Source organism: Haemaphysalis longicornis, unplaced genomic scaffold (genome assembly GCF_048455015.1).
Source record: "Haemaphysalis longicornis isolate Haplotype H1 unplaced genomic scaffold, Haemaphysalis longicornis Haplotype H1 scaffold_7, whole genome shotgun sequence".
NCBI classification, from domain to species: Eukaryota; Metazoa; Arthropoda; class Arachnida; order Ixodida; family Ixodidae; genus Haemaphysalis; species Haemaphysalis longicornis.
The window spans coordinates 181,213,055-181,240,976 of NW_027526422.1; the positions used below are offsets into that span (position 1 = coordinate 181,213,055).

Genomic DNA, 27,922 nt, shown 5'->3' on the forward strand with positions numbered 1-27,922 from the left:
CTGCTTCGCTTGGCAGCCTGAGCTGGCGTCCTAATTTTTATAACACGTGCCAAGTGTTTTGTATCTTTTATGTGCCATATTCGATACCTAGGTTGTAATCTTTATGAGTGAAGCGTCACATTACACTGCCTGTAGTCATAGCTAAACGTCCATCAGGTCCCTGATTGCGTACGCTTTGCCTACGGAAAATACATGGCGAATTCAGTGTGAATTTATGCAGTGGAGAATAGGGCCCATTTTTCAATTTTCCACTGTCTGCCAGCCGTCCGCTATCAGCCGTGCTCATCAAGCGTCCGCGGAAATACGTCAATTCCATCCGGAAGCTACAAGTGAGGAAGGCAGGTGCGAAGGCTCTCCGTAATCTTCAAAACGCCTAGCACCAACTAAAATGTCTAAAGAAGGACAGTGATATACTCGGTGACAACTTAAGAACGGCACCGGAAGTTGCCGCTGTGCCTTATCACCGTAGCCGGATGTTTCTCCGCGCGGCGCAAGTAGGGCGTTACTGGGAATATTTTGAACATGGCGTGAGCCGTTCCCGTGATTTTGTGGACTTCATATGCATATAAACGACTCCAGTGACGACAAACAAACTGCGTGAGACAAAGCAGACGATATCAAGCATTCATAGCAAACCCCTTTCAAAACGCGCGCGCACTGACGTCACGGGTCCGGCGCTTTGGCGGAGTGATACCCTACATGAGGTGGTGCCGTTCTTGAGTTGTAACCGAGTATAGTTGACTGATTGATTGATTGATTGCGGGGGTTTAACGCGCCGACGCAACGCAGGCGATGAGGCGCGCCGTAGTGGAGGGCTCCGGATTAATTTTGACCACCTGGGGATCTTTAACGTGCGCCGAAATCTCGTACACACGGGCGTTTTTGCTTTTCGCCTCCATCTTAAAAGCGGCCGCCGCGGCCGGGAATCGAAACCGCGACCTCGTGCTCAGTAACCGAGTATAGTACCGCCGACGCAAAAGGAAAGATACGCGAATTCGTCAGGTGCAGTGCCTGCGCAGTGAAATTTATTCTACGCTCAGTCGTTGGTGGAATGCTCGGTAGAACATCGCCAGCCCTGTCCGCAACTGAGGCCATCACCCCAAAGCGGCTCTCCCGTCATAACTAATGCCGGCATCAACATTGTGTCACATAACAAAAACAGGGACAGGAGATTATCGCACTCTCTCAAACACCAAGGAAGCTCTGGAGTACGAGCAGAAACGAACTAAAAGACTCGCAGTCACTAATTGGATAGCGCCTAATTGCTCCAATTTTAATTTACTTTTGGAATTTTCTGCGGTTCTGTCATCGCTGCAAGGTGTGTAGGGCAAAGGAGTGATGGCACCACGCAACAAAGATGAAAAAAAGCACCCAAAGCACTTGAGCATGTCTTCCCAGATAACACAAAAGCAAGAATTCAAAGCGCGCGGCCCGACACTGAAGCGTCAGAGTTGTTCTCAGAATCGCCAAAGTACAGAAAATGTTTAACGAATTAGGCCACATTGCAAAACGCATAACCAGTGAATCATCAAGAGTGCTAGGAAATGGTAAGACGTATGCAGTCACTGCAGGCAGGGGTGGGCGCGTGCACGCGCAGTTGTAGGCTTCATGCCCTTACGGATGACATGTCCGTTGTGCTGGTGGGAAATGTGGATGTGAAACGGCCCAATGGGACCTGCCCGGTGTCCTCAGTGGTCGAGTGCATTAGGTTGGTGTGTTACCCAAACAACGAGGGAGGAAACAGACAGCTCCATGTTTGTCCGCTAGAATAAAGCTCGGGTCATTCCAAGTTTCATTCAGTTAATTGGTTAGAAAGTGTGCTCAATTGCAAATTAGAACCAAACTTGTTTTGTTTCGTGCACACCGTGGACTGAGTCCAGCTTCGCAGGTCATCCTGCTTCACAGAAGGGAAGGGCATGAATTTTTTTTTCATTTAATTTCATTTTCTTTGCCCGTCCACCATATTTAGGGCCATCGCTCTTTCACGACGACGCCGAACGCTGCATAACTTTTGTACCTTTCTAAGGTTGAGTGAATACGCTAGAGAAATGATTGCAAGGTTCTCATATCTGAATGAATAAATAAATAAATAAAGAAACAGAAACACGCTCACTCTCTGCAGGCAATCATAACGCCTTCAGTCAAAGCGATAAAAACATCTGCCGATGCGAAGACTTGCTCATCAAGCTAACAACAGAAATATTACAGACTCATGCAAACCCTTTGTTTGTATGTGCTACCAGACAATGCAAGCATTTCAACAATGAGCTAACAATACAAAATTTAAAGGCAGATCATATACACTCTCTGCATTTCAAAAATGTAAATGAAGTATCAGACTCAATACAAAATAAAAGATATTTCGACACTACTCAAAGGGAACATTCGTTAATAACGAAGCGTCAAAGTGAAGATTTTATGAGAAGGGATAAATTATGGTCAGGCGCTTTGATGGCTTGAATATATCCGGGACGTTCTACGGTAATTACAATAAATATTTTTGCAAAAATGCTACGGCAAACTCATAATTAATGTTCTACTCAAACTTTACCTCTGATATATAGTTACACAAGGTAATGTACGCTTCTTTAAACCGCGCTTGAACAGTCGGTTGGGGCAGCAAATAGGGGGGGGGGGTGTAGAGGGGAGGTGCCTGGGTACGCCTAGTTTATGTGTATATCACGTTCCCTGCGCTTGGAGCTGCGGGCGATTGAGACGCTGAATGCTCCTTCTTACGTATGGTATTTCTCGACGCAGTCGCCATGGCCCGCCATTCTAAATAATTACCAACCTTATAGTAAGGTTCCCCTTAAAAAACCCATATACACGGTTGTGAATACATTTTTCCATGGGCAATATAAGCAGTCTTATATGAGAATATGAAGGCCCTGAGTTGTGTTTTTTAAATGCGAATGCATTTCTTAGTCGAGCCATGTCAGGCGCCGTGCGGCGTCCACGCGCCCGCAGGTGTTATCTCTCCGCTCTCACCCCCTCTCCCATAGCAACAGCTGCGAGCACGCGCGCTCCTCCTCTTCCCTAGCAACCGGAGCAGGTGGTGCGGGCGGATCAGCGGCGAGTAAGTGGAGAGGAGGAGCGCGCTCGGGCGTGTGAGGGCGCTCGCATCGCGGGAGCTCGCCGGAGCTCCCGCGTGGGTGGGAGAGTGTCGGCGAGGGTAGGCGCGGTGCTTCGGTGCTTCTCCTCTCGACGCTCGCCCCACTCTACCACGCCCGCATGCTTCTCAAAGACCCTTTGACTGTGCACTTTACCGACCACAAGGCAGTGATCGTGGCCGTCAAGTACAACGACAACACAAACAGGTGTTAAATAAATGGTTACGCTACAAATCACCGTCTCTCATTAATTATAAATTCCGCGCACTCTCGCGCAAAAGAAATGCATTCGCATTTCCTCACGATTCCCTTCGGGGAGGTGGGGTGAATTTTTTTTTCTCTTATCTATACCGCGAAACGGTTTTTGCGCGGCGGAGAAACCTGCTCAAGAAGACCGAGAGCGTGACGCAATACCAGCGGAGGCTGTCGTCAGGACCAGCCCTAGAACAGCCGCACTGCTAATAAGATATGCAATAAGTGGCATTCGGCATAAAATAGTCCGACAGGCACCGCCAAATGTCCGCCCACACGGGCAGCAATGCTGTTGTCGTGAACCAGATACATCTAACCCGAGGAAAGGCGTACTAAGGGCACACTAGACGGCGCATCAATTACCGTTGGTGCTGGCACAGTCCCCGTTTAAAATTAGGGACTACACCCGCCTCTCTGCCCATTCTTCAGCCTGCACCTTGGAACCAAGGATATCTTTCGTGAAGATTTTGCCCAAAAGCGAGCATTACAAGTGTCCAGAACACACACAAGCTTCTTACTTGAAAACAAATGGACAAAAGGGACATTACTCACACATGTGTGCGTCTGCATGGGGCTGAACGGCGTTTTTCATAAACCACTTTGTAGTATGCACGTCCACGGGTCGCCTGTATAATTGCTGAACTGTACGAGGAAACTTTGTTCAAACTTTGCGAACCCTTCCGTCTTCTGCCGTTGCACTCGTCTTTAGTTTGCTGGTCGTGTTTGGCTTGTTTATTCATGTTGGCGAGACCTGGGATAGCATATCACTGTTTTTCAAGTTGTTAGGGAACAAGCGCTGTTGTCCCAAAAGGGTATGACGCACGATTATCGCTCTACAGGAACAGAATACCATGATTAAACACTACCCGCCGCGGTGGCTCAGTGGCTAAGGCGTTGCGCTGCTGAGCACGAGGACGCGGGTTCGGTTCCCCGCAGCGGCGGCCGCTTCTCTGATGGAGCCGAAAAGCAAAAACGCCCGTGTGTACGAGATTTCGGCGCACGTTAAAGATCCCCAGGTGGTCAAAATTAATCCGGAGCCCTCCACTACGGCGCGCCTCATCGCCTGCGTTGCGTCGGCGTGTTAAACCCTGCAATCAATCAATGATTAAACACTTCAATATGCTGAATGACACACTACTTCCCCACAATAAGAGATTGAGCACTATATCGAATAGGGCGAATTGAGTGTCATTCCACGTGCTTATATATCCGCCATTCCATGTCAAAGTCACTGGCGCAGCTTTCGAGTTCCTCGTTCCGCTCTGTCTAAAATGGGGAAACCGGACGGCTAACCACTTAGCGTGATCGTTATACGCCGTCCCGTAGTGATACAGTTCCCAATTTGCGGCAACTGCGTTACCGCTTTAGTGGCTATAGGGCTGCGGGCTGTGTTTATGATGATGAGGAGGAATCTCGGCTTACGTACGAGCATACTGGTATTTTTTTTAATGATAGTCTTTCTCGCGCTACTTATTCAAGAAACCTTTCTGCCCGTCTATCCGTCTGTCTGTCTGTTGCTCGATTCACCCGCCCGGACAAACGTAAAACTAATTTTAGAACAAGTTGTTTATATTGGCAGCACAATTCGAAATGACTAAGTCTGGCAGTGCTCCGTACTTGTGAACATTTTTCAGAAAAAACAAAAGAGGTATTTCAGGCAAAGCATCAGTAGACAATTGCTAGCAGCGTTCTTTTAATGAAAATAGAACTCTGCTTGATTTTCCGATACGAAATCAAAAAATCGCGGGACATCTCTACGAACGTGAAATCTGGGGAGGGGCGATGCATGCAGTGCATAGGAGTATTCAAGTATTGTGAGTCTCTCTCTCTTGCCACACGGCGCGCGCGGACTGGGGGCCGGAGAAGCGCTGATGGGAGCAGCAATCGTGCGCTTGCGGAGGCGGCGACGCCGTATCTTGTGTTGAACCGGATTTAAGCAATTAAATGAGAGGCAGACTGGCCGTATGTTGTATTCGGGGTCGTGTCACACGCCGCAGGATGCTAAAAGGTATACTAAGAAATAGCGCGAGACATTGGGAAATGAGTGTCCCTTCGTGTTATTTTGTACGCGTAACGTTCTAGCACGAGACCTTGGAAAACGAGCGCCTCGTTAGCACCGTTACTACATGAGACGACAGGAGAGTTTGACAGCCCGAGCCCCAAAGGTGCTTTGCCCCTAAAACGCGCTAAAACAATTTATTTGCTCGAAATACAAAACGGGCTCCCGCCCGAGTTTTGTACAGGTGGGAAGAGCGCCGAGCCCAACAGTAAAAGGGAGTCCTAACAGACGACGCGGCAGTAGTGTGAATGCGGGAAAATTGAATTCACCAAACATCCACTGCCTCCACCTAGGATGACCAAGACAGGAGGAAACAGCGTGAGCGAGAGAGAGAGAGAGAGAGAGAGAGAGAGAGAGAGAGAGAGAGAGAGAGAGAGAGAGAGAGAGAGAGAGGCAGTTACGAGTCACGGGTGGCAGAAGAGTCGTTTTTTGACGACATTTGTAGCCAAGCGAGCTGAGACGGGGCAATTTTTTTACTAGGAAGCAGACGTATACATCATATTGTGCGATGAAAAATCGTTTTTATTAGTGATTGGAATCGGGCTGCACTCGCGCTTTCGTTTCCCCGCCGCTAACTCTTAGTACGATAAGCGCCGTATCCCAGCCGTAATCAGTTCCGCGGTGCACAGCTACGTATGCGCTCTCCTCTCGCCGTGCGCTCACTCCCCAGGTATGCCAGGAGAATCCAGCAACAGAACGCGTAACGAAGAATCGTCTGTTGTGCGCAGATAAGCTATCAGTACTCATAGAGTGGTTTCGCTCGCGGCTGGTCTCTTCTGTGCAAATGCCCGTGCCGGTAGCCCTTCCACTGGTTGGGCGCACGTCTATCCCGCGCTCAAATATCGGCGCAGAGAAGCTCACAGTTGGACGGCTCACACACACGGAAATGCCAGGCCGCACAAAACGACACCGCCACTTGTGATCAGGTGGAGCGTAGACGCCGAGTGACAGCCGCACTACCGCTGTAACGCTTCCAGTGCCTCTATTCACGCTACGGTGAGTGAACCACCATTAGTGGCGGTGTGCCTATCGACAAATAACTGCGCAGAAATATTGAACCTTACACCAGAAAGCAGCTTGTTAAGGAAATGTGTAGGGTCTCCCTGTACGAACAGTTCCGTCAGCGTAAATATCAATACAGGGCAATCTTGTGCCTATCTACAGCCGCCACAAAGGAGTGTTTGAACTATAAGCTTAACGATGGTTGTCTACATTCATTTTCTTTGGCGTTTCTACTTAGAACGGACACAAATATTGCTGCTTTGTTTACTCCAATGAAAGCCATACTTGAATATGCCACTACTTTGCGGACGAGAATTACAAACCGGACGTGATCTGTACCGTAGTGTATTTAAGATACGATAGTCTTTCTTCGGCTACTTAAACCTTAAATGATTGGTCTGTCTGTATGTCTGTGTGTCCCTCGATTGAGCCACCCGGCGAAAAGATAAGTGAAAACCGCCGCGGTGGCTCAGTGGCTGAGGCGTTGCACTGCTGAGCACGAGGTCGCCGGTTCGATTCCCGACCACGGAGGCCGCTTTTCTGATGGAGGCGAAAAGCAAAAACGCCCGTGTGTACGAGATTTCGGCGCACGTTAAAGATCCCCAGGTGGTCAAAATTAATCCGGAGCCCTCCACTACGGCGAGCCTCATCGTCTGCGTCGCGTCGGCGCGTTAAACCCTACAAAGCATCAATCAAGATAAGGGGATTCTGAAACGAGAACTTTATATAGTCAAAATCTCTCCAAACCTCCAACTATGATACCACACCTCATTCGAGTCAGCATTGTTCACCAAAAAGAAAACATTAGGCATATTTGAAGCAAAATATCAACACATGTGTACTACTGGGCAGTGTTCTGCTAATTGAAAATAGGCATGCGCGTGATAGTTTCTGTAGGGAAAAACATTCGCGTTGGAAACGATGTTTTAACATCAAAATCTAAAAATACAAAAAGCTCACGTCCGATCGTATACCCCTCGTGGTTCCATTCGAAAGCTTCCAACTGAAGGAGCGCAAGCAGTGGAACGCGGGAAAGGTGAATGTGCTTGAGCAAGCTTTCACCATGTGTATCGTGGGGGAGCGAAACGGGAAAGGAAGAGCGTGATGGGTGGGCACAGGAAGGAAGAGGCATTTATTAGGCAGGAGGAACGGTGGAAGACTATGGGCTTTCAACGACATTTGCAACACAGTGAGCAGATCTGAGGACAATTTTTCTGGCCTTATACTTTTTTGCATACCCCATGAATGGTGCACTAGAAAATTTTGATCTTTCATTTTGTACGATGGTTCATTTCTCTCAAAACTCGACACAAACCTACACGTTTTAATTTTTCTGCGTCAAAGGTAACGAGATACTCTCTAACGTCTTCTATTGGTCTTGCATTTACTACGCATCGTACTATGCACACGTGGGTGCTGCCTGCGTTATTTCTAATCGGAGTGCTGCAGTTCAGTGCAAGAATTGGTGGGGACACCTGATTTAAAAATCGCCACGTTTACTCCGTTGTCGCTTTGGAGCCATACAGAACAAAATGAAATCCCACCAGATGTGGTCCCTTCGGTATCAGCTCTGTATTTGCGCTGCTACTGTAGCTAGACCCTTGTGATGCCTAAAATGTACATGCATCACCCATAACATGCTTGCTGTATACGAATAGAAAACCACAATATCACGGCGGATTAGGTCATTATTAAAGCGAACACTTCCTCAGTGGGACCGGTTGCGTTTTGAAACCGATGTATTTCTTCATAGACCAGTTCATCGACTGAAAAGCTCTGATAACATCTCTGGACAAGCTGTGCCCGCGTGAAACCGGTCTTGCATTGTGTCGAAACGATCACTTGAAAATGGCGATAAGAAATGGGTGTAGATAAGACAATAGAGGCATCGATAACGAAGAAGACAATAGTACAAACACCATCATCTCATAAACCACGTTGGGCATACATTTAGATCGTTCGTAGATTAATTTACTTAGCGCGCAAAGTTTTCGCATGTCTTCGTTCTTCGGTTGCGATTTCGGTCTTTCAAAGTTTGACGATCCATCGGACGCACTTCAGCGCAGGTTGGAGGCCCTTTTAGCCAAGGTTTGACTCACTTTTGGCGCAGTTGTGGTGTTAGAAAGCTTTCGCTTTTCTCTCAACTTTCTTCAGAAAGGAATGGTACAGTTTTCACAATGACACATGCGTGAACAATGTTCTCGCTTTGTACAACATGCCTGCACGATCTCGACTGCACAAAGCGTAATTCTTTCAAAGAATTGCCAGCGTATCTGCTTGCATCGGCGCAACTCTGCCGAAAGGCAGTAGCCCTCTGCCTCCCTAGTAACGCCCTCTCATCCCTCCCCGTTTTCCACCCCTCGGCGCCTTATTTTCCATTTCGCTATCCCTGTGATGAATGCAATGGATGTTTGTTCAATGAAGTTGTCTTCCCCGCGTTCCAACTACTCGGCCGTCATGAGTTGGCCAGAGCGATAGTCTTTCTTGGGCTACTTACACGCTTAAATTTTGGTCTGTCTGTCTGTCTGTCTGTCTGCCTGCCTGTCTGTGACTGGATTCAGCCACCCGGCCAAAGTGAAACAGAACAGAAGCTCCGCAATATTCTTATTTACCCACAGCCAAATAACGAATGGGCCAAAAAAGACAGCACAACACCAAATCTAAACGTCTAAGTCCGGTGTCAATGTTCATACTTGTCATCATTATTGAACAAGAACAGGACATTACGCAAATATGAGGCAGAAAATCAATGCATAAGGAATATTGGCAGTATTCTTTTATTAAAAAAAATTAAAGATGCTTGGCTTTAGCTATAGCAAACGCAATACTACGTCAACCGCAGAAAACCGTCGCCTGTTGCTGCCCGCGCTCCTGGCGGCATTAAAAAAATCAAACGGCAACAGCAACAAAAGGTTCCAGTAAAGAGGTTCCACGTTTCGCTTGAAACGCTCGTGGAGTATAGGGCAACGTGGGTCTACAAACGTTGTAGTAGGAAGCCTCTTTTCACGCGCGTCTCCAACGTACGGCAGCGCTGTCATCGAGACACCCGACTGGGAGCAGAAGAACGCTGTAAATGTAAATTGACTTGGGCAAAGCGTTAGCGTGTTATCTTGGAAGGAACGAGACCGGAGAGGAACAGCATGTGAGGTGAGGGGGAAAGAGAAGGGAAGCATTTACTTGGCACGGGCTCCGGTCGACTGTCGCCTTTCGTCGATATTTGCAACGAAAGGAGCAGATACGCGACCATTTTTTATTATTTATCTTTTGTTTGGTTTGGAGCGCCACAATCCGAAATTGTTTTTTTTTATTGTTCGCTTTTGTCTCGCGTCTTTTTGACACCGTTCTGAACACCTATTGGTTAATTTCTACTGTAAACCACTCCAGTGAACGTTGGTACTCTTGCTTATGTACTTTTATTTTGCCTCTAATATTTCATTGATTGATTGTGGGGTTTAACGCGCCGACGCAACGCAGGCGATGAGGCGCGCCGTAGTGGAGGGCTCCGGATTAATTTTGACCACCTGGGGATCTTTAACGTGCGCCGAAATCTCGTACACACGGGCGTTTTTGCTTTTAGCCTCCATCATTTGCCTCTAATATGCCGGAGGTTTCTTTTGCGGTGAAAAATGCCGACATGTATGAACCTTGCCACGAGTTTTCAATGGCCTTGCCTACGTGTACTTTTTTTTCAAAGAGTCTTTCACTTTGCCCAGGCGGCTGGATGATGGAAGAGAGAGAGACAAACCATAATTTTTATTTTTATGTACCTTAAGCGTTGTGGGGCCTTCGTCGCATTCATCACGGTTCCTCCAACATAATTCAGACAGCAGCGACAAATCTCCCCCTGGCAGTTCGGGGCATTCGAGGAAATGCTGCATTGATCGTCATGCCAACTACTGGAATGGAGAGCGAGGGGTTGCGTGACATTGCTCGTACTCGTGCCGTCATTTTATTTTTTCGGTTGGTCGGCGCGCCGTCGCAATGGCCGGCCTTGCAGCTGCCGCTCGCCCATTTTTCACGATGCCAGCGGCGAAAAACATGACCGAGTGGCGGCTGCGGCAGCTGGTACTTTGGAATCGCCTCTAGCGCGTCAATGTGTTTGGTATGTATTTTGCAATATTGAAATGAACGCAACATGCATGTTAGGGTGCTTGTACGTATGTCGAAGTGTTTCTTTTATATTGTTTATATGTTCTAATATCACCCAGAGCAATGCAACAACGGTAATTCTGTTTCTTTTTTCTTTTTTCTTGTTTCTTATATACGGTATAGAAATCGCAGCCTCACGGCTTTTCTTACGTTGCTAGTCTAACAGGCCTAATGCCACATTGCTTGCAAGCAAACAATGATATTGGAGGAGGGCGTTACCAGCGGTAGTTTACTTCAATCGAGGCCCCTGCTGGTCCATGACGTGTCGCCACTGTAATCGGTGTCCGCCCACTAAACAAATTGGCTCCAATCCACGCTGTGAAGGTGGTTGGAAAGCAAAGGTTTAAACGACACCCACAGCAATTGCCTATGCGAGGTCACTTTAATTCACACACGTGGCTCTACAAAGAGTCAAACGAGACAATTTTCCAGCCGTTACCTTTGATTCGCGGGGGTGGCATCCCGAACGCCGCGCCATCTGCAGTGTGCTCCGTGAGTAAAACCCTCTCCCCCCCCCCCCTTCCCCCGCGGGGCCGCCTTTGCCGAATCGGGAGTTTTTGTCCCGCATGCCGCGAAATAACTGTTGGCTGGTAGAGCTGGAAAGCTTTGCTTTAAAACGAGGAAAGGGGACCCAGAAAAACGTGACAGGATTGTGGGTATTTATTAGACAGGAGTCAGTTGTTTTCTCTACCAACCGCTTGTGACCATCGACTAGATGTGATGGACTGATACAAATTCTAGGTCTCATTTAAATTAGGCTTCCACGATAGCATAAGTTAATAGCACGCGTTAATTATTACTAGTACATGCAGCCAGCATTTACTGTATGAGCGAGGGAATTTCCGAAAAGTTGTTGCTTACATGTCATTTTTGGCAAGCAAGAAACTTCGAGGTGTTCCTGTTTCTCCACGGGCTCCACTTAGCGTCGAAAAGCGAATGGTGAACCTTTCTCCGTCACCTCATCTGGCAAATAGACGCGGGTTCCTAATTATCCAGGACAAAATCCAAACTTTGTAAATACCGGTCCTTGAAATGCTAGCTCGCTCCGCCAAAGCCACCCAGATTAGGGCATGCAGCAAGTGCCGGGGCGCTAAGTTATTGCGGAGCGCAGATGCCAGCAAAAAATGACAGAAACCCCTCGACGCGCTGCTGCGCATAGACGCCCCGCCGCACCTGCACGACGCTGCGCACTCCATATTCGAAAACTAAACTACTCAAAAGTTTCAGTGGCGTTGCTGGGGAAACTTGCACCCGGGGCCTAGAAAATTTGTCACCCTCTCACAAATACAAAACAATTATTAATAATAAAACTCTAGTTATTGTTAATAATAATATTATTAATGAATTTCATTGTTACCATATTAAGGCTGGTTCACGCTTGCGACGGGAGCTGCCACAAGCGATTTCAGTCGCTCTTGTCGTTCGGCATCGCTCTCGTCGCGCGACAGGAGCGATTGGCCTCGACAAATTTTGTATCTTTCATTTAGATGCCAATGTACAAAGACTTTTCACAGATACTGAATGCGTGGGCTTCGAAATGTCAATGCAAGCATGCATAATATGCAACATGCGACGCGAAATGAAGCCACAGGATAATAATTGATGTGTAGTTATTCATGAAGGTCGGGCAATATACCAGGAAAGTAAGCAGCAAGATAAGAAGCCGTGTGTTATAGCTATACGCGTGTTATATAGCCTGGTAGCTATTATTGTTTAGTTTGCCTATATAACAAGGCAAACTAAACCATAATAGCTACACGAGCTTGGTTTAAAGAACCCCAGACGCCGACTCGGGTGCAGATCTCGAATACACAACACCGACCTTTCAGTAAATTAGGCATGGATAAAAATTCTAACTGTAAAGAGCACCGTAGTGCGTCGCTCGTGAGCACGAAAACACCGTTAGCTGCGGAGAAAGAAGTGGCCAAGAGTTACTTGCGACAGCACAGGGTGTAATGCGCCAAACTAAAGTGGGGTAGGGTAAAAGTCAAGGCTGATATGCGGCAGCGTGAGAGTACCACATCGTACTGGGGTATGCGGAATGGATGCTTGCAAGAGCAATGGGGGTGTGATAGAGTCTCAGGCCTCGTCATAAAACGACACTATAGGGTGGTCGCCAGAGGCGTTCGGAAAGCTTTGCAGCCCGCTGTTCCGACTAAATCGTGCAGACGTCACGCGGGCCTGGAGGAGGGTGGCCAGCAATGACAGCGCTGTTTAAAGGCAACAAATGCAAGACAAATCGTGTGTCGAGGAACACACCTTTAAGAAATGAAGCTTGAAGGACCACAAGCGGAGCCTGGTGAAAGAAGGCTGGGGGACAAATAGACGTCCCAGCAAATAAGCAAAAGTCGGACTGGCCAAAAAAATGGTTATTTCTAAATATTGTGCAGTAAACGTGGTATAAAATGTGAGAGAAAGTAATTGTCCCAGAAATTCGGAAAAACCGCCTGAGCCCACCAGTTTGTCACTAAAGGCAGCCTCTGTGGCAGCAACTGCATGCTGGAAATTTCTCTAGGTGAGCATTTCAGTACGTTTGAAATGGATACATTTTCGGGTCTCGTTATTTCAATGGCTATTTGGTTACTGAGAATGGAAGCAGATAGAAAGGGGATTAGCGGGGAAAGAGACGACTGGACGACACGAATCATCTACGCGACCAGTGCCGGGCTGGTCCTGTGGATGTTTGTCGGCGACGATGTCGTCGTTTCCTTTCGTACGTTGATAAAATATTCCATCACACATACAAATAAGTTAATTGACATTGGCGTCTTGGGAAAATGAACACAGTATAAAATGTGAGGTTCGGGCTTAAATTGACATTGGCGTCTTGGGAAAATGAACACAGTATAAAATGTGAGGTTCGGGCTTACCAGTGAAGCAGCCACCAACCAATGGAGCAAAATTTGAATCGAAGGAGGTTACGAAGCGATAAAGAAGGAACTTTTGAGTAAACTATCAAATTCGTACGGGCCTGAGTGCATCGGCGCCACACACTGGCTCACAACCGTTTCTCGCAACGATTTCATTTATGCCGTTGTGCAGCCGACTAGCTCAAGACGACTCCTAGATGAATCAACCTTTTTCAAGTAGCTGAGGAAATTCATATAGCTTTCTCCAACCAAAAGCAATAACCAAGAACAGACGTTTGGGAACCAGCTCGATTCCCTCTTCAGGATTTACTGGGGTCACGTTGTAGCCCCGGTCACTCACAAAGCACCTCGCTGTGGAGCGCGGTGCCCGCGTGTACACAAGTGGGAGGGTTCGGAGGGAAGGGTTTATGTTCTTTGCATCTTTTTCTCCAGTTGGTCACGCTTCGGGAACGTTTCACCGAAGTCTGTTTTGCGGTCTGATGTTTCACAGTACTGGGCGATGGTTCTGAAGCCGGACGTCATTGTTACGCTGCCTGACTCGTTCCAGTAGATTTTTCCTCTCCGCAATGCATGGGGAGGGGAACTCAGCTCAAAAATCTTGTATATGACACCGGACGTTCTGTCCTTTGTCGCACAGTCTCTGACATCTTTTTTTCTAGTAATGTTCGCAAAGCACTCAGCAGAACGCTTTCACTAGCACAGAAACTGGCCCTCTTGCCCTCCTCAAGTATCGTGTGGTCCCCCGACCACCTTCCGGGATGGGAGCACTCCGCCGATCGAATGCCTAATGATAGAAAGTGGGTGACGTATGTATGTATGTATGTATGTATGTATGTATGTATGTATGTATGTATGTATGTATGTATGTATGTATGTATGTATGTATGTATGTATGTATGTATGTATGTATGTATGTATGTATGTATGTATGTATGTATGTATGTATGTATGTATGTATGTATGTATGTATGTATGTATGTATGTATGTATGTATGTATGTATGTATGTATGTATGTATGTATGTATGTATGTATGTATGTATGTATGTATGTATGTATGTATGTATGTATGTATGTATGTATGTATGTATGTATGTATGTATGTATGTATGTATGTATGTATGTATGTATGTATGTATGTATGTATGTATGTATGTATGTATGTATGTATGTATGTATGTATGTATGTATGTATGTATGTATGTATGTATGTATGTATGTATGTATGTATGTATGTATGTATGTATGTATGTATGTATGTATGTATGTATGTATGTATGTATGTATGCATGCATGCATGCATGCATGCATGCATGCATGCATGCATGCATGCATGCATGTATGCATGCATGCATGTATGTATGTATGTATGTATGTATGTATGTATGTATGTATGTATGTATGTATGTATGTATGTATGTATGTATGTATGTATGTATGTGTAGCGGCGCGTGTCCACCGCGCCGAGGCGACGACGACGACGAAGGCGGAACCACGAGGCGCACGCTCACGTGCGCTCGTGCTGGAGGAATAAAAATCAGTTCGAGCCCAAACGCTGTCGTGGCTGGTTGTCTCTGCGCCGGTCGCGACATGATTTGGTGACGTGGACCGAACTCGCCTCTGCTGACCGCGCCATGTCGGCCCCTTCGGCTTCACCGGATTCTGCGGGCCAACTACAACCCGGCGCAGCTACGCCCGCCCACGAAGCAGCTCCGCCTGCTCACGCTACAACCGCGGCTGTGCACAGCGCTACTCTACCCCCGTTTTGGACTCGGAACCCGCGGACATGGTTCACGCAAGTCGAAGCGCGCTTCCGTCTGCATCGCATCACCAGCCAGGAGACGAAATATAACAGCGTCGTGACCTCCTTGCCAGGCAGCATCGCGGACGAGCTAGCCGACATCCTCGACGCCCCACATACTGAAGCGCCGTACGACCACCTAAAGGCAGCGATCATCCAACGCAAGTCGGAGTCGGAGCGCAGCAGGCTGCAGCAGCTTCTGAACACCGAGGAGCTCGGTGACAGGCGACCCTCGCAGTTGCTACATCGCATGCGGCAGCTATTGGGCGATCATGGCCAGGACCTCAACAACCCACTTCTTCGGGAGCTCTTCCTTCAACGCCTCCCCCAGAACATGGTATTGGTACTTGCGGCAGCCGCTGACATGCCACTCGACCAACTCGCGGAACTGGCTGACCGCATCGCGGACTATTCCCGGTCCCCAAGCATCGCCGCAGTCGTCGATACGCCCTCCACCTCAAGGGACGACTCCAGGCTTGGTCGACTTGAGAGCCGCATTGATGAACTCAGCCATCAGCTGTCATCCCTCGCACCCCTGAGCCCTGTAGCGGCGCGTGTCCACCGCGCCGAGGCGACGACGACGACGAAGGCGGAACCACGAGGCGCACGCTCACGTGCGCTCGTGCTGGAGGAATAAAAATCAGTTCGAGCCCAAACGCTGTCGTGGCTGGTTGTCTCTGCGCCGGTCGCGACATATGTATGTATGTATGTATGTATGTATGTATGTATGTATGTATGTATGTATGTATGTATGTATGTATGTATGTATGTATGTATGTATGTATGTATGTATGTATGTATGTATGTATGTATGTATGTATGTATGTATGTATGTATGTATGTATGTATGTATGTATGTATGTATGTATGTATGTATGTATTGTTCATTGGAAAGGGAAGATCCACCAACAGACGTAAATTTTCTCGCCTGGGGGCGGACACCGGAACGCCTGGTGGTGTCGGTGGGGATAGGAAGGAAAGAATACATAGAAATAAGAGGATAGAGGAGAAGGTTGACATTATAATATATATAACACACTGGGCAAGTTCACAAGGATAAATATGAAACACAAAAGAAGAAGATGAATAAGAAGAAAAGAAGAAGAAACGAAAAAAGAGTTAAACATTGAGGAAATTGGCATTGCAGAGAAACACTACAGATATAGACAACACGTGAAACTACAGAGGACAATGTTTAACACACATGTAAAAGGGGAAACACACACACACGCACACACAAGTAGAGAAGCAGAAGCACTCCACTACAATCTGGGCAGTTAGGCGGAGTTGTAGTGGAGTGCACTGTGCAGCTCCGAGGCCCCCAGGTATGTGCCCAGGGCCTCGAGCACTTGGTCCCCCTCCCGAGCACTGCCAGGGGGGCCAAACGGCTCCTCAAATGGCCGCACTAGAGGTGTGCACGGGCTCGAGCTTACTCAAAAGCCCGGGCCCGGCCCGGCCCATGGGCCAGGCTCGGGCCACCCGACTTACTTATCGCCCGTGCCCGGGCCGGACTCGGGTCGAAATGTAAATGCTTCGGACGGGCCGCGCCGTCCTGACGGCCCGGGCTGGCCCGGCACAGTGAAGAAATACTTAGGTTTTCTATGATATCACAGAAACTACATGTTGCTGACACGGTGAAAGCACGGGTCAGGTTTCTTTTTAGATTCCACTGGACTTATTATCGTTAGGCCCTGAGGCACATGTGGGCGTATGGGAAGCCGGTAAGTGTGAGAGATCTGAAACTGCATGTCTTGGGAAGAACTGAGCAACACATGTGGCTCAGCGACACACCGCCTAGGCAAGTACAACGAATGACAATTCAGCGGGACTAGTTTCCACCTCTAAGTTCGGGCAAAAACAAATTTTCAAGATGGAACACTTTGAACTTCAAACACTGCCAGAGAAACCTGCGTCTCCATCTGTTTTCTGTAGCAGTGCCCTATTCAGAGTTGCGTTTCCTTCTCTGAGCCAACAAAAGCGAAGCTGTCAAAGTCTGAGGTGATAATTCAACTTTAGTTTTGCTCTTTGTTTCGGCGGGAAAACATCGTGGCGAGCGTAGCTGGTGGTACGAGGTGGCCTGTGCCCTCGGGCGTCGTGGCCTGCAGACGAAGACGAAAGGAAAAGCGCAAAAGGGGATTAGGGTGGTTTAATGCGCCAACAGCCGCCTAAACAGGAACAGTTAATATGATTGAAACGTTATAGATAAGCGATATGATGCGGCAACGATAAAATGTTCATAAATGCACGCGTGTACTTTGCATCTCGATAAAAAGAAGGGACCGAGTCCGACAGCCCTATATACTCTTGAGAAAAGGAAACGTATACTGACGAAACAACAAAGCAAGTACACACCCTGTTTAAACAAACACGAACCGGCTGGTCCCCTGGCATACAGGTTCCATTTCTGTATAGCAATCGGAAGAATCAGGTTCAAATGCCCAAGGTGCCATTCTATTTTTAATTGCTTGTTTTAATACATTTAGGGAACATTATGAAATTCTACACAAAATGCCGGGTGGTTTTGTTCCTGTTAGGTGAGCTCCAGTTCCTTTTTTTTTTTGCTTTTCAGTGGTTTGGGCCATTGTGGTTTCGGCTACTTTTCTTGAATATTTTTTAATATGACCATGAATTTGTTCGTGGTTGGAGGGTTTTTGGTTCATCTTTTTTTTAGGTTGGGCGGTTCGGTAACCTTTATGTCGGTTTCAATTCTTTCGTATGTAGCTGAGCGAAGGACAGCTGCGGTAGGGATGTGTGCATGACTGTTATGTTTAATTGGGGTTGTTTTGCCCGTTTAATGTTGGTTTTGCCGGTTATCATTTTACTTAAGATGTATTTTACCGCCTTTAGGTAGTTTTCACTTCCAAACGTGCCCCAATCAGGCGCGGGCCCCTACGGTATTTGAGTTGGAAACACGCAGCCGGCCCGGGCCGGCCCGTCGGCCTTGTTCATCGGGTCGGGCCGGGCCTACTGCGATAAGCACCGGGCCCGGGCTGGGCTCGGGACCAAATTTTCGGCCCGTGCACAGCTCTAGGCCGCACTCCTTGAAGCACGACCAGCAGCTCTGCCCGCCCTGCCGCAATATTTGGGCACTCGTACAGTATGTGCGGCAGGGGCTGCACGGGCGCTCGGCAGTGAGTGCAGGCGGGGCTGGCCATCCGCCCCAGTAGGTGCTTTCGCTCCGCCGTCCTCGCGCCCCCCACGCGGAGGCGCAGGATGGCCGAGCGCAGTCGACGAGGCAGGCGTGAGGCCCGCACAGGCGGCAGGCCCCCAGGTGTTTGCTTTTAAAGACGATAGTCTTTCTTGGGCTACTTAAACCCAGAAATTTTGGTCTGTCTGTATGTCTGTATGTCTGTCCGTCTGTCTGTCTGTGACTCGATTCAGCCACCCGGCCAAAGCAAAAGAATGCCTGCGCAATAGTCTTATATAGTCACAGCTAAATCTACCCGTCTTGGTCCGGTGTAATGTTCATACTTGTCAACATTGTTGAAGAAGAACAAGAGATTACGGAAATATGAGACAACAAATCAATACAGAAGTGATATTTGCAGTGTTCCTTTATAAAAATTCAAACATGCTTGACTTTTGCGAAATTAAATACTTCATCAACTTCAGAAAAAGAATTCACTCCGCCGTCGCCTGCTGTCGCCCGCGCCACTATAGCTTCTGGCGCCATTTTAAGAAATCAATCGGCAACAGTTACGAAAGGTTCCACTAGATAGTTTCCACGTTCTGCTTGCAACGCACGTGGAGTAGGGAAACGCGGTTCGAAGTAGGGCGCCTCGATTAACGCGCGTCTTCGCCGTACGGCAGCGTTCGCATCGAGACACCCGGTTTGGAGCAGTAGAACGCTCAAAATTTAAAATGATTTAAGCAAACATTTGGCGTCTTTACCTTGGGAGGAGCGCGACGCAAGAGGAACAACATGAGAGGTGAGCGGTAAAGCGAAGGGAGGCATTTACTTCGCAAAAGCCGATAAAGACTATCGTTATTTGACGTCATTTGCAACGAAAGGAGCAGATACGCGGCCAATTTTTAAAGCAAAGCTTTTTACCTCTACCCATCAAGGGTTCTTTCGCGACCGTTGGTGTCACCAGAAAACTCCAGCGAACAAATAAAAGAATTTACTGGCACCGCCGGGAATCGAACCTGGAACATACTAGACTAACAAAGCGAGATCCCGATGTCTTACCGATTTAGCTACGAGCCCACACGAAGACAAGGAAGACGGGTGGTGTACTCACCAAGCACATCTACGGGTTTACACCCTGCGTTCTCTCTGAATGCCACGTGAAAGCGTCACGCGACCACTCACGCCCGTCTAGCGGCCCTGTGCGCACCTTGCTCATGTGCTAAGAGTTACAAAAATTAAAGGAAGCTCACACCAATGCAAGGCATCTCACTTCTACTACGCCAATGTGCTAAAGCCTGTGGCCTCCAGTGTTCACGTAAAAAATCACAGCTCCTTGTCGTCCACCCTCACGCCAAATCAAGGAATACATTCAAATACTCCTTGATGGCCAGGCCATCACTCCAAGCCCCAGCATCAAGATCCTGGGCTACATCTCGAGGCTAACACCAAAAATGACGTCTCCTAGCAGTGCCTGAAAAACAGCATTAATCAAATCATACACATGATCAGGCAAGTTGCCACCAAGAAGCGAAGGCTAAAGGAATCCGGTACCTTTCGAATAATTGAAGCTTTTATCCTCTCGAGGGTTACTTACATCAACCCCCTGTCTTCTTCTCGACTAGGAAGATTTAGAGATGCTTTATATAATAAGTAGAAAGGCGGTCGAGCAGGCCATTGGTCTTCTCATGAGTGCGTCCACACAGACTGCTTAGCACGGGGCTCCACAACACGGTGGAAGAGCTGATAGAAGGCCATCTTTCTAACCAGATGGTCCGACTCAGAACTGCGATGGGTAACCGCATGCTTCACCACATTGGCTGGGCAGCCCAGAATGTCACTCCGCTTGACGTACTCCCAGACTCTTGGCGACTAAAACTAAATATGCTCCCTTTTCTTAGAAATATGAACCCCTCACATGACGAGGGTCACCGAAAAGTACGGGCTCAAGCGCTAAACACCACCCTCAGTGGGAATAATGCAGTTATCTACACAGAAGCCTCCAAAAATCGTGGGCAGCAATACGCCATCATCGTGGCTACCTCCAGAACCAACCTCCTTGCGTGTACCTCGCTTAAGACCCAAGAAATTACGGCAGCAGAAGAGCCAGTCATCACCTTGGCTCTCGCTCAACCAGGGGTTCGGAGTGTAGTCATCGATTCCCAGCAAGCCTACTGGAATTACCAGTAGGGTTGGGTGTCCTGAACCGCACTGCGCGTGCTAAAAACTGCTCCCCAAACGGTTACATTCAGCTCATCTGACACCCCTTCACGCTTCAATGGAGGGCAAGAAATACGCCCACCCAAAAAGCCTGCGCTTTTACCTGCCATGCTATGGAGCTGCACTAGGACAGTCACCCGCTTGTCACGTTCAGGGAGATAACCCAGATTTATCGCCTTCTGAGAGAGACCGTACCTTCGCCTTACCCTGACCTTTCCAGAGAACAACAAACTACTCTACGGCTCATACAATCCGGGCTCCTTCCCACAGCCTACGCGTCTTCACTTAATGTATCCGAATCACTACGACGCTGAATGTAAATTTTGCTCAGAAGCAGGGACACTCCGCCCCGTAATCGGGGTGTGCGACTTTAGCCCTGAGAACCCTCCTCTCTTTCCGTCAACTACCCAACAAGAGCAATGGGAGATGATGCTGTCCAGGCCCTCTCTACCTACCCAGCCTCAGGGGGTGGACAGAACACAGGCCGCGCGGACTGCATATGGGCACCACAGAAGAAGGAATCACTCCCCAGGGCTGCACTCTGGGCCGTTCAGAAATCTGAACAGAAGTATTTCTTCCTCCTCCTCCTCCTCTGCCGCAAATCTCGTCGCCTCCATCCGCGGCGGAGAGACGGAGAAGACAGATAGTCTAACACCGGGTTGGAGCTCACTTAAATTTTATAAAAAAAATTTCCACTCTTGTGCTGCACCAATACAACTCAACCAAACACCGTTCATGCTTCATGTATTGATTTAACATTAACAAGAATATCTCTTTGAAGTAATAAATGGTGTGGCTAAGTGCATTTCACTTCTCTCTGGTTTTGCTATTTTCAGAGCGATGTGAGTGAATTTAAGTGACGTCCATGGGTAATCGTTATGGGTGCCATTTACAGCTTTGCTTTCCAACCACATTCACGGGGTGGATTGGCGCGATTTTTTTTTTGTTATGCAGTTAATTTTGTTGCCCTGTCCTTTTTTTTACTGATACTCCACCTTAAAAGATCCTCTACCAAAGCAAATCCCCTACTCATCCTCTACCAAAGCAAAATAATTAGGTCATCAGCTTCAAATCTTTTTTAGTTAGAACTCCATGGGACGCCCACACGAAAACCATGATGAAATAGAAAGAAAATGAACACAAGGCTATCCGCTTTATTTACGTCGCAGACTCATGCCGACGGCACCCCCTCTCCAGAAATCGTTCCTTGTTTGCTTCCGCTAACCCTGCAGCCAATTAACTCCTCAAGCCACGCCCATTCTTGACACCAAAAAAATTAAAAAGAGCGCAAAGGACCGGGACAGAGAAACACAGTAGACTGGACCAGCGCTCAGTCGACTACCGTGATTTTCTCGACTACCTCGAGAATACCGCGGTAGTCGACTGCCGCGATATTCCTGGATGCCGAAATTCTACTCCCTTTCTTCCGTTGCACCAGGAAACAAACTTGAATAGACTGGTGGGGGCGTGATTTGAACAGGCCAAAGCTGTGGTTTCATTACAGTCGTCTTCCAGTGTAAGACATCCGCATTACACAGTGTAGGGGCACAAGTGGCACCCCCCCCCCCTCTTTACCCAGGGGTTGATACCCGAAACCCAGCCCCCCCTCCCCCCCCCTCGCCCCCGCCCCCCTTAGCGATGCCACTGAAAAGTTCCCGACCTGTGCCTTAAAAAGAAAGCAGTCCTTAAAACCCGTAATTCACTCCTCTGTACACATTCCCCGCACGCATGTGACGCATAACATGCCGCCACACAATCCGTTTAAATTTTATTTTATTTATTTTATTTATTTCATACTGCTGACCATTGAAGGTCCATGCAGGGTGGGTAATTACATAATATTCAAAGCAAGAAATACAATGGAACATGAATACAGTGAAACAAATGTAGCAACGAACGTCACTTGGAATGAGATATAGGGCCTGTAAGAGAATCATAAGTAAAACAAAGCAACAGACATCATTTTGAACAAGGTGCGGGCTCTGCAAGATAATTCCAATCAGCTATTGTACGAGGAAAGAAATAGAATTTAAATGTGTCGGTTCTAGCGAAATAGGGCGTTAGTGAATGAGGGTGGTGATGGCGCGAAGGTCGTTCATTAGAGGGGATAGATACGGAGTGGCGTCATTAACCAATTGTTTGTTGACGAGTTGCGCTAGAAAATCCAGGCGAAATTGTTTCCTCCGAAGTTGGAGGAGAGGGATATGGTTAGCTTGCATAAGGTCAGAGGGGGAATCAAGTGGGGGAAATTTAGAGAAAACGAATCGAACGGCTTTTCTTTGAATCCTTTCGAGTTTAGTAATGTTAGCATCAGTGAACGGATCCCATACAATGCATGCATATTCAAGTTTAGGGCGAATAAGTGAGAAATAAGCAAGTAATTTAACGTTTGGAGGTGTTTTACGAAGTTTGTGCCTCAAGAAACATAGCTTTCGCAAAGCAGAAGAGCAGACATTGTCAATATGGGAATTCCAGGACAGATTGTCGGTAAGTGTTAGACCTAGATACTTGTGGTTGGTGACTTGTGTTAAAAGAGAAGACCTTAGTGTGTATGTGAAAGGAATGGGCGTTTTTTTACGAGTTATGCGAAGAAGGACGGATTAATCATTGTTAAGCAACATTCCCCACTCCCTGCACCACTCATTGATATTATTTAGGTTTGCTTGGAGGTCACCTTGATAGTTGGAACAGGAAATACTTTTGAACAAGACACAATCATCCGCGAACAATCGAATGTTAACACCAGGAAACACGACATACACAATATCATTAATATACAATAAAAAAAGCAAGGGTCCTAGTACACTTCCTTGAGGTACGCCTGAAGTCACTGGAAGACTCCCCGATTGTTGCCCACCTACCGTTACGCGCTGTACGCGGTTATTCAAGTAAGCTGTGATCCAGCTGATTATCATATCTGGAAGGCCTATTGAACTTAATTTTAAAATTAGTTTGTCATGCGGGACCTTGTCGAATGCTTTACTAAAATCTAGAAATATGGTATCAATTTGACCGTTATTATCGATTACTGAAGCGAATGAATGAACTATCGTTACTAGCTGCGTTACTGTCGAATAACCTTTCCTGAATCCATGCTGCCAAGGTGTTAATACAGAACGTTCTTCTAAGTAAACCAGTATGCGGTTAGCTATGATGTGTTCAATAAATTTACAACAGGACGATATCAAGGACATAGGACGGTAGTTTAGGGGTAAAGATCGGTCACCTTTCTTAAATATTGGTACAATTCGGGCTGCCCTCCCGTCTTCAGGCAGCACACTGGACATTAGTGAAGCACGGAACAAAACTACAAGGAATTTTCCTAAGGATTCGGCGTATCACCTCAAAAACGAGTTCGGGATATCATCCGGGCCACAAGACGTTTTGGTTTTTAAGTTTAACAACATTGAAACAACACCAGGATAAGAAATGAAAGATACATCTGAGGGGACAAAAGATACAGCATTGGGTGGGTTTGACCAGGAGAATACGCTTCAAAAGTAGTTATTGAACTGTTCTGCAATTGATGCATGGTCAGTAATACATACTCCATCAATAAATAGCTCTGAGACGGGCTGTTTTCTTTCGCTTATGTAATTCCAGAATTTTTGAGGTTCATTCTTTATAAAGTCAGGCAATGTTGTTTGGAAGTAATGCTACTTCGCGCTCTTTAGTTCACATGAAATTTTCTCTCGCAAATCCTTTAACAGATGAGACGGAGTGTGCTTTTTCTTAAGACGCTTGATCTTTCGCTTAAGGTGGATAATGTTACGAGTCATCCAGGGGGTTTGTATAGATGTACGTTTAAATTTGTTAGGTATGAAGTTACTGATGCAGAATTGACACATATTCCTAAAACGGCTCCAAAGTGTGCGGACGCCTTCCTCGCAAAAGCCTTCAAAAGCACTTTCCATGTATTCAATAATCCTTGCATCATTCGCACGAGAAAAATCTTTAAAACAGCCCAGCGGTGGTTTGCTGTGCCTCTTGAGCCGTACCATAGGCATCGAGACGCTTACGAGGAGGTGGTCAGATATGCCTGGTTCAATGGCGACTGTCGTAGTGTCAGCGTAAGTTCTGGGACGGAAAACCAAATCAAGAATAGAGCTTCAAGTTTCCTGGACACGTGTAGGCTGGAGAACAACCTGAGTAGTGTCATGTGTAAACATTAAATTAAATAAAATATTCACTTGCTTTCTGTTTTGCGAACAATCCTGAAGGCGTTCCCAGCTAACGTCAGGGAGATTGAAATCACCAACCAAGATTACCTTATTTTTGCTATGTTGTGTCATGTGAGCCTGCAGTTTTTCAAGATAGTCAATCGGTGCATAAGGTGGCCTGTACAGAGCATATAAAATGAACTTGTGGCCCCAACAACTCCGACTGATACACAAGCATTCTAGGTCGGTGACTTCTCCTAGTGATACGGCTTCAATTGGGCTTTTGATAAGCACCGCTACACCACCACCCCTTCCAGACCGGTCTTTGCGGAACACTCTGTAGGAAGGGGGAAATACATCCTCGTCACAGAGTTCTTCGCGCAACCAGGTTTCAGTTATTATGGCGACGTGTGGATAATTTTCAATGAGTGCAACTTCGAGCATATCAGTCTTATTCGCTAGGCTTCGCGCATTTATGTTGACCAGTCTGAGCTGTTTGTCGGCTGATATGACATTCAGTCAAGGTTCCGATAAGGAAGGTTGTTTGCCGTTTTTTTCGTCACTTTCACCCGTTCATTTTTGCATTCATCCCAGATGTACTCGTCCTTGTCTATTTTTGTGTGTCATGGACCAAATATACCTTCTTTCCATTATTCTTGTCCGCCTTGGCACTTTCCCACAACAGTTTGCGCTTGCGCAAGGTTTGCGGGGAGTAGTCATTCTGTACAGAAATTTTTGAACCCTTTAACTTTGTGACGTTTCCAAATATAGCTTTTTTTTTCATTAAAATCTTGAAGGTAAACGATTACTGGCCTATTACCGGTATTTTTGCCAAGCCGATGAATTTGCCCGATAGATTTGCACTCGACTTCTAAAGTTTTCTTGAATACGCCTGTGACAACTTTTTCGCTTAGAGTTTCGCCTGTTTCCTCTGCACTTTGTTCGAGGCCATAGATAATCAGGTTAGAGCGTCTACTTCGATCTTCCAGATCAGTTAATTTTTGGGATTGAAAAGTCATGACATTGGCCATTGAATTAAGGCTTGATTGCACTTGTTCCGTGGTTTTTAGAGACGATGAAGGTTCGGAAACCCTTTTGTCAATTTGGGTGCACTTCAGATCAGTTAGCACGGTAACTGCGGAGGCGAGTTCTGCCTTAATTCCAGCAATATCTGCCTGGATCGCAGCTTGACCAGCAAGCAACGTTTCTAAGACGTCTTTGTTCGAAGGACCGGGACCAGGGTTTGATTCCACGTCACCACAAACAAGCAGTTTACATACAAGGAAGCAATCATGCGCAATTTTCACGCACTGGTGGGGGCACGGCACGACCACTATACCACGACTGTCGCTACGAAATGAGGTTGAGTGAAAACTAACCTGCAAGACCAAGTAGGAGCGGCTTAGAATCATGGCACTGCCGGGTCTGCCGGGCCCACAAAAGACGAAATTCTGAGGGGCCTCTTTTATAGTAGTCGCCGAAGATGATGTGACGTCACGGAAGTCATGTGCCACTTGAATGATCGGGCCACCAGGGGGTGTCCAATCCTTGAAGACGATGACAGGCAGTGCGCGCTGATCGCCGTCGATGAATTGTCCTTTCATTCGGTCATGCTGCTGCTGACACGTGTAGCCGTCTGCAGGAAGCGCGGCCAGGGCAAGCACGATGGTCTGCAAGATCAAGTAGGAGCGGCTTAGAATCATGGCACTGTCGGGTCTGCCGTGCCCACTTTCCTGTACTTTGGGCCCCTTCAAGACACTTTACAGCGCAAAAATCGTGAATGCAGTATAAAAACATCGGCCAACAACGAAAAATCACATAAAAACAAAAATAAAAGGACGCACTCTCCGGGATTCGAACTTGCGGCTTGCAAAACATACAGCGACTCATACACTGCGGGCACTGCAACGTACACCCGCCCAATTTTTTACCAATATCACGGGAGCATCGCCCGTTCGGTCGATCAGCGCCGCGTGATGGAGTGATACGGCAAACTCGGCGAGAGTAGCCGCATGCGCACTAAGCAAAGGCCGCTGCTGTCGTCGTCTGCTAGGCTGCTGCAAGAGCAGAGGACCGCCCCCGATTTTTGTTATTCGCTTATGACACTGCCTAGCCATACTCGAAATCTTTCTTCAAGACCAGTTTCGTGGCGCCAACAGAAAACAGTAATCAGCGTTGCCGAACGAACCTTGCGTTCGGCAAGGCTGATAACTGTTTTCAGTTGGCGCAACGTGCCTGGTCTTACATAAAAAAACCTCCGTCGCATGCCCCCGCGCGAGGGACACGAGTAAATGCAGAGCATTGGGGGTGGTCACGTGGAGTAGGTTGTGGTAGTTGGCGGTGGTAGTTGTCGTTGTTGTTGTCGTAGGGGTTGGGTAGTTGGGTTGCGAGACGACAGAGAGAGAGAGAGACGAGAGACGTAAGTACGTAACGTGTTATTTATTGCCATCGTTTGCACCCCACCCTCTCTGCGGGGCAATCGGTTGGATCTTTATTGTTATTCTTTTCTTTCTTTTCTTTAAGCAGAACAGAGCAGAACAGTAGAATGGAGAGATTTAGTGGATGTTTGTTTACCTGTGCCACTGTATAGGTCGTTATACGGTGAGGGCACAGGGCTCGATGTTTTAAGGAGGGTTAAAAGTGTGCCTGTGAAGCCTGCAATGAAGTCTTCTTTTTTTAAACTACACAGTGAAACCCTTCCCGTAGATACTTGGTTAGCCGAAAGAGGTATTTTTGTGCCGTGGACAACCGACTGCAGACTGTGCAAAAAGCCGGAAACTATTAATCACGTCTTCATCGACTGTTGGGACCCAGTGTTCCATTGGGACGTCCTCCAACGTACGTTAAAGAAAGACTTACCCATAACGCCGCGTGGAATTCGGTTCTTACCTGAAAAAAATGAGGGCGGTGTGCCGTACGATTTGATTATGCTCCTCAGCCTTCATAGTATATGGAGGACGAGAATGGCGGCGAGGAATGCGGATATAAATGCCCGGCCTGTCAGGGAAAATTTCATTGAAAGCGTACAGTATATACGGGAAGTGTTTCGTGCTGAGTATGATCCCCCTGAGTGGTTGCCTGTGCTTGACAATTTAGTGCGTCTTAGAAAGTTTTAAAGCCACGTAGTCAGCCAAGTAGGGTTGACAGATCATTACATGACATGATGTGTGATG

The 27,922-nt window shown here is 47.4% G+C and overlaps 1 protein-coding gene across 1 annotated transcript in view; it reads left to right on the top strand.

Moving 5' to 3' along the window:
- Positions 1-6,190: 6,190 nt before the first annotated feature.
- The window catches only part of LOC144147300 (carboxypeptidase Q-like), a 57,224-nt gene continuing 35,492 nt past the window's right edge, over positions 6,191-27,922 (top strand). The window contains exon 1 of the mRNA XM_077679396.1: positions 6,191-6,417. The gene's annotated coding sequence lies outside the window, so the exon portion shown is untranslated. The remainder of the gene's footprint in view (positions 6,418-27,922) is intronic.